Source organism: Vanessa atalanta, chromosome 8, assembly GCF_905147765.1.
Source record: "Vanessa atalanta chromosome 8, ilVanAtal1.2, whole genome shotgun sequence".
In the NCBI taxonomy this organism is placed as follows: Eukaryota; Metazoa; Arthropoda; class Insecta; order Lepidoptera; family Nymphalidae; genus Vanessa; species Vanessa atalanta.
Window position 1 is genome coordinate 3,627,280 of NC_061878.1, and position 12,600 is coordinate 3,639,879.

Genomic DNA, 12,600 nt, shown 5'->3' on the forward strand with positions numbered 1-12,600 from the left:
ATACTAGTAATTCCTTATAATGGGCATTGCTACTACATTTAAAAAAACAATGATCGAGAGGACACCACGTCATTTAAAGAACACACGTATTACTAGTGTTTTATAACAAAAGAGCATTGTTTTCTTGATAGTAAGTACAGCAAATGTAGAAATGTACAAAGTAACAAATGTCACATCAGCCATAGAATTAAATTAAATCAAGTGAAATTAAATATCGTCATATCGAGACCTTTCCCTTTGAATATGGTAGCGATCATTGAGCAAAGTTATTTTTAATCCCACCCCCGATGAATACCTCGGTCACCTTTTATTCCAGAACGTAAAATAAACATTTGATCGAAACTGTGAATGCTACTAATCAGAACTGTACAGGAAGGACTACGCAACCAATGAAGCGAGTTATTGGTTGTTGGATCATATATAAATTATTAATTTGACCGTAAATTCAAAATGGAAATCAATATACGTATATATTTTTAAGAACAAACACAAACACCAAACGCGTGGGACAAAATAAAGGTATCAAAAAACATTTGTAAGTTTGATGTTATCATTGATAAATCATCAACGAAAACGTGTCGACAGTATTATTTTCTCTCAAACAGCATAATTTATTGGAACCTATGCACAAACAGAAACGTATATCAAAATCCCGGATCGATGTTCTCAAGTTTATCGGAACACAATCTACCTCTTCCCGAAGTTCGACAACACTCGATAAGCCATCTTGCCCGTATAAATCATTTTTACAGCGAACCGTACCTTTCTTGTCTATGCGACAACCTTTCACAGCCCATGAATGGAGGCCTTTATGCTTTACCGGCAATAGAATGATTAATGCGAAGGAAAATCAACCTAAATAATGTGGTTTAGAGTTGTTTTTACATTACCTGAGTGACGGGATAAAATTTCAGATCAAGCTCTCGCTTCGAAATGCCTAAGCATAACTTATAAATATTGTATGGGCACACACTTATTTCTTATCAGTAAGTACTGTTGGGTACGTTTTACGTCGATACTAATAAGTAAACATGATAATTAGGATGTTATTTATTTTATATTCACGGTGACATAGTTGCCTAATTATAATACTTCTTTCTTAACTGTTATTGATTATTAGTGTAATTAATTATCTGTGGCATGATTAGTTGCCACTGAATTTCACTTAAAGCAATAATATTGTATTCACTATGACGTCGTACTTTCTCACTTAATTTTACTTTACCAGCAAGCACAAGATAAATTGTAAACATAGATTTATCACTTTAAAAACTTGGACTTGCTTCTTCTTTCATCGTACCTCGTTCGTCGTTTTCGTCGCAAACTTCGGTTAAGAACCACATGTTTTCGCGGCTTATCCCCTCCATTTACCGACTCGACTAACGCCTATAGCATTAATATATCTGATTTTCCGAAACTTCCTAAAATATCTGCATCGGATTTGATTCGAGATAACTTTGTTAGCGTCTGTTACAAATAAGTAAATAAAAACATTTTATACCATTCGTTTATTAAAAGACTTCGATTTAGAAGGGATTTTAGCATTAATCTCTGTATACACAAAGGCGATCAGCTTAAACACTGGTTTAGTTTCACGCAGGAGCTTCCGAATGACACGCTGTATATTTGCTTAGGATACATCCTTAATATTTACATAAAGTCCATCACACAAAATTAAATTCTAATTGTATCGCAACTGGTTTCACATTCAATTGTTTTTTGTTAGTGAGGTGCTCGTAGGCGCTGTGCACGGAAGGGTTTATTGACCTTGGCTTTAAGCCAGTTTCGGGAACAAGCGAATTAGGCGGTTTCGAAATAATCCTGCTTACGTGTAATTCCGGTAACACGACTGATAAATAGTCCTTTCCAACCGTGAATCTTCTTTGAGCCAAATTCATTCATTTGTGAGCGTTTCGCAGATACCTTTTGCTTTAGGATGTATGTTTTTGATATAATATATACAAAATGTGTCTAGACTGCATATGGGTGAACTTGTATTAAATGATATTAAATGAAACATAAAAAGTAGATCCAATATTAATAACAATAATAAGGAGCAGCTTCACACGCTCTGGCTATACTAACAAAGAAGGTTATATATTCATTATGTTTAATATTTATGTATTATTTATTTCAATTAACTCTGAAGCATGTATGTGCAACAAATACTAAATGTATTTAAATACATGGTATGTATTCAAATATTTTGGCTCAGACTTTACTCTGCATGCAAAGAAAACGGGACGAACAATATTTTAAAAACATTACAACTAAAAGGTCATACCTCACTCGGCCAAGATACTGTCAAGGAAGTCGACACTAGATATTTAAGTAGTTTTTAGTGTGTTTGGAATGTATAGCTATAGGTGGCCTAGTGGCCAGAACGCGTGCATCTTACGGGTTCGAACCCGGGCAAGCACCACTGAATTTTCATCGGCCATATTTGTGTTTATAATTCATCTCGTGCTCGGCGGTGAAGGAAAACATCGTGAGGAAACCTGCAGCTGTCTAATTTCAACAAAATTCTGCCACATGTGTATCCACCAACCCGCATTGGAGCAGCGTGGTGGAATATGCTCCAAACCTTCTCCTCAAAGGGAGAGGAGGCCTTAGTTAAGCAGTGGGAAATTTACAGGCTGTTATTGTTGTTATTGTAGGAATGGTATGTGTTTTTTAAGGGAGTATATAGATCATGCTCGCACGGGTTTCACACGCGGTGTACACCAGGCGCTTATATGATCGAGTCCACGCGGCCGCTCTAGAAAGCGCGCGATTGTTCGACATAGCGCATTGATTTATCCGCGCCGCCGCCGCGTGAAGTACCGCCTCTGTCGGCTTTGATACTGATGAGGAGTCGTACAATTTATTTATTTCAGATTGTAATTCAATGTAATATTGTTAAGTGATTGGCATAAAATCTTATGCACTGCGTTTCGCCAAGTGTGTGTTGTTAGTTTAAACTAAAGATAATATAACTATCATACATGAAATTTTCGTATGGCATTCGTTTTTTTACAATGTAATGAAAATAAGTTGAAATGAGTACAGCCTTAATAATACTTTAGGTACATAATTACCACCTCTTAACGAGAAGGCTTTTGAATCATATTCCATCACGGATTTCCAACGCTGGTTTGCAAAAAACATTGCAGAAATTCGTTCAACACTGCAACAATTTGAAAATTTTATACTATTTGCCTGAATTAGAACCTGCGATCTTTTGTTAAGATCCACTTGTTTACCCTTGGGGCTATCTCCGTTTATACTATATTTTTATTGGACACTAGAATATATGTATACAGTGAGACTTTACATTTTAATAAGATTTCAAAATGAATTCATAAATAAAATAAAATTCATACATATATAAAAAATCGCTTCAAGGTAACTTTTAAATATATTCTCATCAAAGAAAAAGTTTTTGATAAGACCAAAACATCGTATCGTTGTCGAGGCGCCGCGTCACGTAAATGCAATTTAAAATTGATGCCTGTAAAAACAGCTTTCATCTCCTTAATATAATCTGTCGGCCGTCTCCGAGATAACTCAGTAACCACCCTCGAGTGCATAACAAACAAGTTACAACATCACTCGTTTAATAATAAATTGACAATCTAGTCTTGCTCAATTAGTGCGCGGGAAATTAATAAATCACAGTGAAAGCTTTGGAAAATTTAATGATCTCAGAACGAGACGTGATACTCTCGTAACCATTATGAAGACAATATTCCGCGGACTTATAGGGATTGGAAATTACCGGGACGCTTACACCCAGAGGATAAAACCAGTGTATCGTATGCTGTGATCATGGGTTAAAGTCTGGGCTGTGACTGTTGAGTTGTCACGTGTTTTTTGTGTTATAATTCATCGTACCTCAATTATATTATTTAACATAAAAATATATTTATATACATTTTATAAATGCGAAAGTAACTCTGTCTGTTAACTCATCACGCTTAAGCCGTTGAGTCCCAGGGAAGGTCATCATACGCTACTATTTTATTTACATATTTACATTTTTTACATATTTATTTTAACTCATCCCTGGGGGGGTAAAATTGGGGGTGACGGTTCGTGTGCTATAGGTAAAGTTTTATAAACGCACGGGTAAAACCGTAAGCTCAACTGCCTTAGTATATCAACAGAGTAAACCAGAACGGATTGGATAAAATATTGCAACTTGCAATAAAGTATTACGGTGAACTTTTTTGCGACCTAATAAAAGATAACTATCTCCTTAAGGAGAGTCTAGTAGTAGGACTGTTTAAGTGTTATTGTTACTTTTAAAAAGGTCACAATACAATAAAACTATCTGAATTCTGTGAAATAACACGATTAAATCCGCCGACGGAAACTAGTCAGGTATTAAAATCACTCAAAAACCCGCCCGGATTGGTTTGGCACATATTGCTTTCATCAATACGCTATCAAAGACAAGACTATAAGAAATCGACTCTCACGACGGCAAAAGTTGTTTTGCTCTGAAAGCGAATCGAGTTGAGATAAGAGGCATCATTAGTGCTTGCGACAGTACTTCAAGGGTCGAATGCGTGTAATTTCAGTAGTCTTTGACATGCAAATACCGACTTGACGTTTTTTTATGCAAACCAACGCTTGAATACGAAGATAATCGATGAAAAGAGATAGCGTTATGAATAATCCACGTCAGATCAGATTTTCTAATATTAAAGTATTCACATACTTGTACGTAAATATAGACTTATTAAGTCTATACGAATAACCTCACGTTCTGTGAGGTGACCGCAGTAATGTTACTATCCACTCCGCGTAGAATATCGTAACTTACTTTTAATAAATAATAATTCCAGCGTTGTCACTGAGTCTAAATCTGTAACTGATGATTCAAACTCAAACTCAAATTTCTTTATTCAACATAAAAGCATTACACTTATTTATTGATAGTCAAATTAAACACTACCACCGGTTCGGAAAAAGGAACACACTGACCTAAGAAGAACCGGCGAAAGAAACTCAGCGAGTCTTTTTTTTTTTTTGTTAACTTAATTACATACATGATTGTATATGAATAGAAACAGCTAGGAGGCGATCGTTTCATTCCCAAGGTGTGCTATCAAACATAAACTCACTAATTGTATAGTAACCTTTCGCACACAAGCGTTCCTTAAGAATTTTTTTAAATTTGGCAACAGAAGCATTTTGAACGCTTTCTGGGATCCTCTTGTAGAAGCGTATACATTGCCCCACAAAAGAGTTACTGGCTCTATGCAGTCGAGTAACAGGAGTAACAAGATTGTGTTTGTTCCTTGTACCAATGTTATGAGAATCACATTTTCTCATAAAAACATTAATATTTTTCCGTACATACAATTGTGAGTTGTGATTTGTGGATATTTTAGTAAAACACAATATTTTTTTTATTTAAATTTGCAGTTAAAACGAAATCAATAGTTAAAGAGAGCATGCTCTTTTAACGTTATTAGTGCTAGTTGAATTCTTGCAAGATTTATTTTTAAATGATCGGTAAACCAGATGATCAGGCCAACTGATGGTAATTTGTAACCTTTGCCAATGTTTGTTGGTAGGTGATAATTAACCAGACAGGCCATCACTAAGCCATGTAGTTTTTGCAATTCAGTGTTGCTAACAAAATCAGCCGCAAACAAAATAAACCAGGTAACCATTTATTACTACTGTATGTATCACCAAAATGTTACCACGAGTATTGTCAAGCCTTATGAAACATGTAAAGCCTTTTAGAACTAAAAATTATCAGTAAAATTACCTGTAAAAGAAATACATACCTATATATAAATATATATACCTAATATTATAAATGTTATGCACTAAGTGTAACCAGATTACTGTACATTCTGTATAGACTTTGAGCAGCGGCCACCGGCGTCTGGGGCTTCCGGCGCGTCCTGTACTGTAACCACACGTTATGGCATGGCGTTAGGGTTGACACACATTCGTAGCAATTTTTGTGAACAAACCTACCTTTTTGGAATTTAATTACCTTAAATAATTTTTAAATTACACATATTCCCTTGTAAATCGTATAAATATTATTGAATTCGTATACTATATGGAATACTTATCATACCAACTTTTTTCGTTTAAGTTACCATTTTTCCTTATAAAAAGCATTACCATTATCAGAGTTTTTAACCATTCCATATAATAAAGATAAGTTTAGCTCCGTCATAATTTAAAAGAGTAGCTTCATGCTTGAGAAGTCAATTTTTAAGTGTATCTATCAATGAAGTAAGTAGTAAGCACCACAGCCATCATGAGATGGAAACAACTCATCATCAAAATAATTATTTTTGGGAATAGTAACACGTACGAAGTGTAATGAACGAAGACGGATAGGCTGTTAAACTTTACCAAATGTGTGCTAAGAAAATCTAATTAAATAACATTACTATATAAGTTTTTCTATATAAGTTCTATATATATAAGTTTCTATAAAAGCTAGTCTATATATAAGAATCAAGTACTCGCGTGAAAAGTAACACAAAAGAGCAAACTAAACTCAATACAATATCCTCAGTTCGTTATAAAATTTATCCATCTCCCTGTTGCAATTTCCCGCGAGGAAGCCCTATTTTCATTGAAAGCACAGAACTTCCACAGCTCGATATAGGTGGCCTGAATTATTCTTATTGTGTACAAATCGTCATTGAATCGAATGCTATTACAACTCTTTGTTAAACGTAGTTCAATCACAGCTGCATCAATCTGACCGAGCTCCATATTTCCACAGACTATAAATTATTTTTAATCCGTGCCTAGTAATTCTATCTATTTTGTTATATTTTAAATTTGGAAAAGCAATAAAAAACACACATTCGTTTTTAACGACACATAAAAAAGTTTAATCCTGTTAAGAAAATTGATGGATTTAATATGTAAATTGCTCAACAAAATGCTTTAAAAGTGTAGCCAATACGAATACCAATCAACCGTTAACTATTAAAATGTTACAAACTAATTTTATTTTAATCCAATCAACACTACATTACATGGACGTTTCATTTAGGCATTTGTTCGAAAGTGCTTCAATCAACGACTGTTGCACGGAGAAATTTATCAAATGTCCGTCAATAATAATCGTAACCGTCCGTCGTCAGCCCACATTTCAAAACGGCGGCACCGTCGGTACAATTACAATAATTGAATCAGGAAACTGTTCCCCTCGGGAGTAAATATAAATAAATCAAAAGGCCACTCATCGTTCCGGGTGAGCCTGTAGCATATTTATTTAGTCCGCTCTCGATAAAAAAAAACTAAATCGAATTGAACATTTCGATGTGTTGACAAGAAAAGACCGAACGCACACATACACAAACGTACACCTGGGTCTGCGGGAGTGACGAAATCATTATTCAATCCCGCGCGACGATGCATAACAAAATTGTATACAAAAAAAAAATCGGAAACATGTACCAGCAAGGACAAATTAAAAATAAAACAAAATTACAACTAGCAAGGAAACGGCGGGAAAGTTAACGGGGTGTGGGTGTCGTGTCCAGTTCTCCCTGCGAATAAATGGAAAGCAAATAATAACTTGATTCAAGTCCATAGGTGTGCAGCACGCTGAATAATTACAAAGACTTCGTTTAAGCTTTTACTACTGATCTTTACTTTAATTTTGTCGATGCAGACCATAATTTAAGGTTCTATTCCATAGGTTCTACCTTTAGAGTATTTTGTTTGATACAATCTTCTCGTCCATCGGTGGTACCACCTCACTGCTATGTTCCGGTTTGAATAGGTACAAGATACATAACTTAGATTTCGTGGTAGATGGCGGAATGATGAATGAATTATGACGGTGTAAAAAGTGGTTTACGTTTCTTACAGTGTCAGTTTCTATAAACAGGGACCACTTACTATCATGTGGTTTTGCTCGTCTCCTTTTCTAAAAGAATTACAAATCTATCATTTATTTCTTTTGAGATTTATGCCATTCACGTGCAAAAAATTAACGCAAAAACATTTAAGGCATAATATCGGTCGTTGTTTGTATGTACGATATTTTACGTACCTGTTACTAAAGAGGACGTTAATAAGAAAACATGAAGACATAATAATATATTTAGCGTTATTATTTGATAGGAATCTGAGATACGAGCGAGAGGCCTTTAAAATCACCGTAGTAATTACAATAACGTAAAGATCTCCATAAAACGAGTAGCGGATAATTTTTAAGGCTATCTCGTGGACAATCGTGAGTTATTCAAAATAAATACCACCGGCTCATGGACGCAGTTTAAATGTAGAGGGTTCAAACGAACAAATAAGCGCGAAATCGCGTGGAGTTATGCGAGATTTTATCTCGTTCATAATTTCTTGGAGGCTTATCATTGAATCGTTCGAGCTAACGTCCGCGTCGATGTAATGTTTATGACACACTGACTTCCAATACAAGTTTTTTATTTATCACCGTTTCGAGATTGCCTCTCGGACAATTGTAAGAGGCAAAACCTTTGAGCCACATTTTTGTTGAGAGGGCAATGTTCTTACATACATTGCTTACTAAAACAAAAAACTAAATTCCAGTGGCCCATTTAATGAATGCTGTTGTTACGCATTTCGTTGGGCGATCATGAAATTGTACATGGTAAATTAGTAAAACATGGAATACTTTTCAAGGACAAGTGCATCGAATGAGCTATGTATAAAACTCGATTCAAAGATAGCGAAAATTCACGTTGGAAAGTCAACTTTCGCTAACAAATATGGCAGGGCGGGTTTCGACACAATCCGTACAGCTCCGGCATATCTTCATTGCTCAACTTCTTAATTGAATCTGGCTAATTACGAATTATAGGGTTGGAATTTAAGCGAATTGTAAATTCGATATCAATATTGGGCGGGTTGTAAATACATCTGAACATAAATTAACGACGTACCTCCGGCGATGATTTTCAATTTTAACATATCAATGCCATCATTTTTATTTACGATTCTCGTATTTAATCATCATTGTCCATTATTTTATCATTAAAAAATATTTCGCTTTATTCAAAACAAAACGCGTACAATTTTAACATCCTTTAGAAAAACAACCAACGTCATGTGCGGTAGAGACTTGTACGTTTTAACATAAAAATCACGAAAATAAAATATTACGTATTATATATTATCAAATAAAAATATTTCCAATAAAAACGATATTAAATTGGCTTAAAACAGAGCGAGCAATTAACACGAAATTACTAAGTAATGAAAGGTATTTTTTTGGATTCCATGAAGTAATAAAATTGTTTTCATTAAATTCAATTAAGTTGCTTTTTTGTGCCTTTGAGAATTATTGCTTTTTAATAACCCGTATTTCGTGTTGCCGTGTTTGAACTCTCGGAAAGGAGAATAATTTATCGACTTATCGATGCAAAGATGTAAATAAAAAAAAAAAACAGTTTAATTCTTTCAGTAGAAGGTCGATTGGAATTAGGAATCTTTTTGAAACTAATTTTTATTTAAGTACTACAAAACTGTCAGAAGTCGGCTAGATAAGTCAAAATAACAAAAATTAAGCCGTTGGAAAAATAAAGTCCAATATAAAAAAAAAGAAAACTATGACACACGCGAAAACATTTCATGCTATAAATATTCAATTAAGTCATATAATCATATATATCATGACTCCTACACGTAATGATGAACCCACATACGCTATATCCAGCCTACGCCTTTTCATTACGTTCATAAAGATATCTTCATTCAGATTCAGAATTGCACCGCCTCTAATGACTCTATTATTTTATACATATCACGCAGTACCCAATGTGATAAAAATAACCGTTCTTTTTTATAACACTAGTTTATTTGCGACGAGCATAGTATCAATTGACTACTCATTGGTCTAATTGTGATGGAAATTACAAGGTCTTGGGTTAAACTCTAGGTACGACCAATTAAAATTTGCGTTTTTATGTGGAAAAATATCTCAGTAACAGTCAAGAGTTTGGAAGTGGGAAGTGTGTACATTCCTCGGTATGCACGTAAAGCGATTGGAAAGAGTTCAAAGTTAGGACTGCCTTTGAACTCTTTCCAGTCGTTTCGGATTTGTGGTCCCATCGAATTATTATAGTGCATACAGATGTAATATAATAATTACATTTATAATGGTTTACAAACACAGGTTTGCGCACATACTTATGCCCTATAATTATCCGACGTGGTATGCTAGTCTCCCAGGAGAATTGGGAATGGCAGCTATAGTCGAAATTGGTCAGAAGGATTACCATCACAATCAGTAATTACAAACAACAGATATATTTAATGTAATAATACTTTTTAACTTTGTAATACAAATTACAAACATATGTTTTAAATTAAGCATATTTAATATAAACTACATAAAAAAATAAAGAAAAATATTTTTTCATTTGTAAAACATTTTCATATTAAATTTAATTATAATTGATTTACCAATTAGCTTAATCATACATAAGCCAGTAGCCGTGAAAAATTCACAGTGAATGCTTAAATAACTTTCCTAATCCATTGAACAAACAAGAGTAGGTGGTGCCACCCACATATTTTAATATGAGCACTATTATATTCTAATACATATATAACTAGATACCTTGCACACGGATGGAATAAAAGTTTATATAAAACGTTTATATACAAATAATACACAACTCGTTAAGAATGGCACGCGCGAGAAAAGTTCTCATTCGTAATTTCCGTAATCTTTAACAACTTTAGTTATACTTCATATTAATAAATTATACACTTTAATCTTCCTCTAAAATCACTTAGTTAATTGATGTAAGCTGCATGGAAATCTATTTATGGTAGTTTTCGAATTTATCAAGTTCAAAAGACAGACCGGATAGAAATTTCTTGTGTAACATGTAATACCCGAGTAACTATAGGTACAATAAAAAAAAACAATCAGCTCTTTACAGTCTCAACTATGTTACAGAGAGGCGAGTCATTTTATTACGGGAATAAAAAGTTTCTTTTAATTAAATACTTTAATTAGTTTTCTAGTTTGTAAATAACAAAGTTTTACTTCGATATACTTCCGCTTTGATGTGAGGTCATGGAACGATCAATTATTTATTGAAGAATATTATAAAAACGTAATAAAATGTACGTTTTATGCCTATTAGATTTTGCGCAGTGGTCGAATTCAGTCGAAGTGGACCATAATTATTATTGAAAATTTTACCTACATTTACTTTGTTGGGCATCCAAACAACATCGAGTGAGCCAGTGTAACTACAGGCACAAGGGACATAACATCTTAGCTCCCAAGATGGGTTGCGCATTGGCGATGTAAGGAATGACTAAAATCTCTTTCAGCGCCAGTGTCAACGCACAGTGGTGACCACTTGCCATATATATATTATTAAAAAATTAAATGCATGTTTCTAAGACTTGTTTAAATGTTATTTCTATTTACAATGTACAAACAAAAAAAATGCGAAAAGTTTGGTACTAAACTCTTGTATCTTTATCTATTTATACATAGATGATATTATTAATAAGAATGTATGAGGAAATGAATTAGGTTATGTTAACAACATTATGCACATCGGAAATTAAATTGCTAAGTCTATGTAACACTGCGTCACTCACTTTTTATGTCGGATAACAGCAAAACAAGGCTGTTTAGCAATAGAGCCACGATGGCACTAAAAATCCAAACTTTGGAATAAATAAGTACCTGTGCAATTATTTAAACTAAATTCAATATAATTCTACGACACCAACATAGCATCCCTTTTAAAAGATTATAGAAAGGCGCCTCTACACTGCATACACTCTGCAAGCGAAATCACCGACAAAACATGTTTTAATATTCATGTACGTAAATAAGCAATGAATAAACTCTAGAATGTTCTAGAATATTCTACGTTTAAAGTTCCATCTACTTCCGATCTCGTCATGTTTAAAAGTTTCTTTTAACTATCCGAATCGTTACTTTAAATGGGGACAGCGTAAATTCATTTACGATTCGAAATAGTTAACGATTTGTGAAAATCCGTTTTCGAGAAGAAAATTGCCTTAACGTAATTCAAGTTCTTGATGCACGACCTTTCCTAGGCAGCAAAGCAAATCGTCTAGATTTTTCTAGCGAAACACACGCCAAATTGGCAAATAAGGCGACATACATGTTACCATACCGCATTACAGATACGATCAACTTAAATATACACCATAAAAACTGAATTTTTTCGTTAATTTATATTATTTAAAAATAAATTCTCGATGCTATTTAGCAAATAATAATGCGATTCTATGTGTTAACTTAAGGTTAATCTTTAAGTTATGCTAAAATTCATTGAAAAGTTTTCCGTTACTTTAAGAAACATTATATATATTTGCATTTCTATTTATTAATTTTACAGATATAATTATCTTATTAAAATATATTTTTTTCTATACAAATCTAATAAATATTTTCTTAAGTTATATAATTAAACAAAATTTAGTCGTAAAAGCACTTGATCGTAAAACATTAAGAGCGATAGACAATTTTTTAGTGTTCATTAAGTGTTATCACAAAAAGCTGTTTCAACCTAAATATAATTGTAATTTAATTGCAATTAATTAAGTATAATAAATTATTTTTAATTACTTAGCTATTTTAAA

The 12,600-nt window shown here is 33.5% G+C and overlaps 1 protein-coding gene across 1 annotated transcript in view; it reads right to left on the bottom strand.

Moving 5' to 3' along the window:
• LOC125065587 (caskin-1) overlaps positions 1-12,600 on the bottom strand; it is a 237,735-nt gene that overhangs the window by 138,746 nt on the left and 86,389 nt on the right. The gene's annotated exons all lie outside the window — the stretch shown is intronic.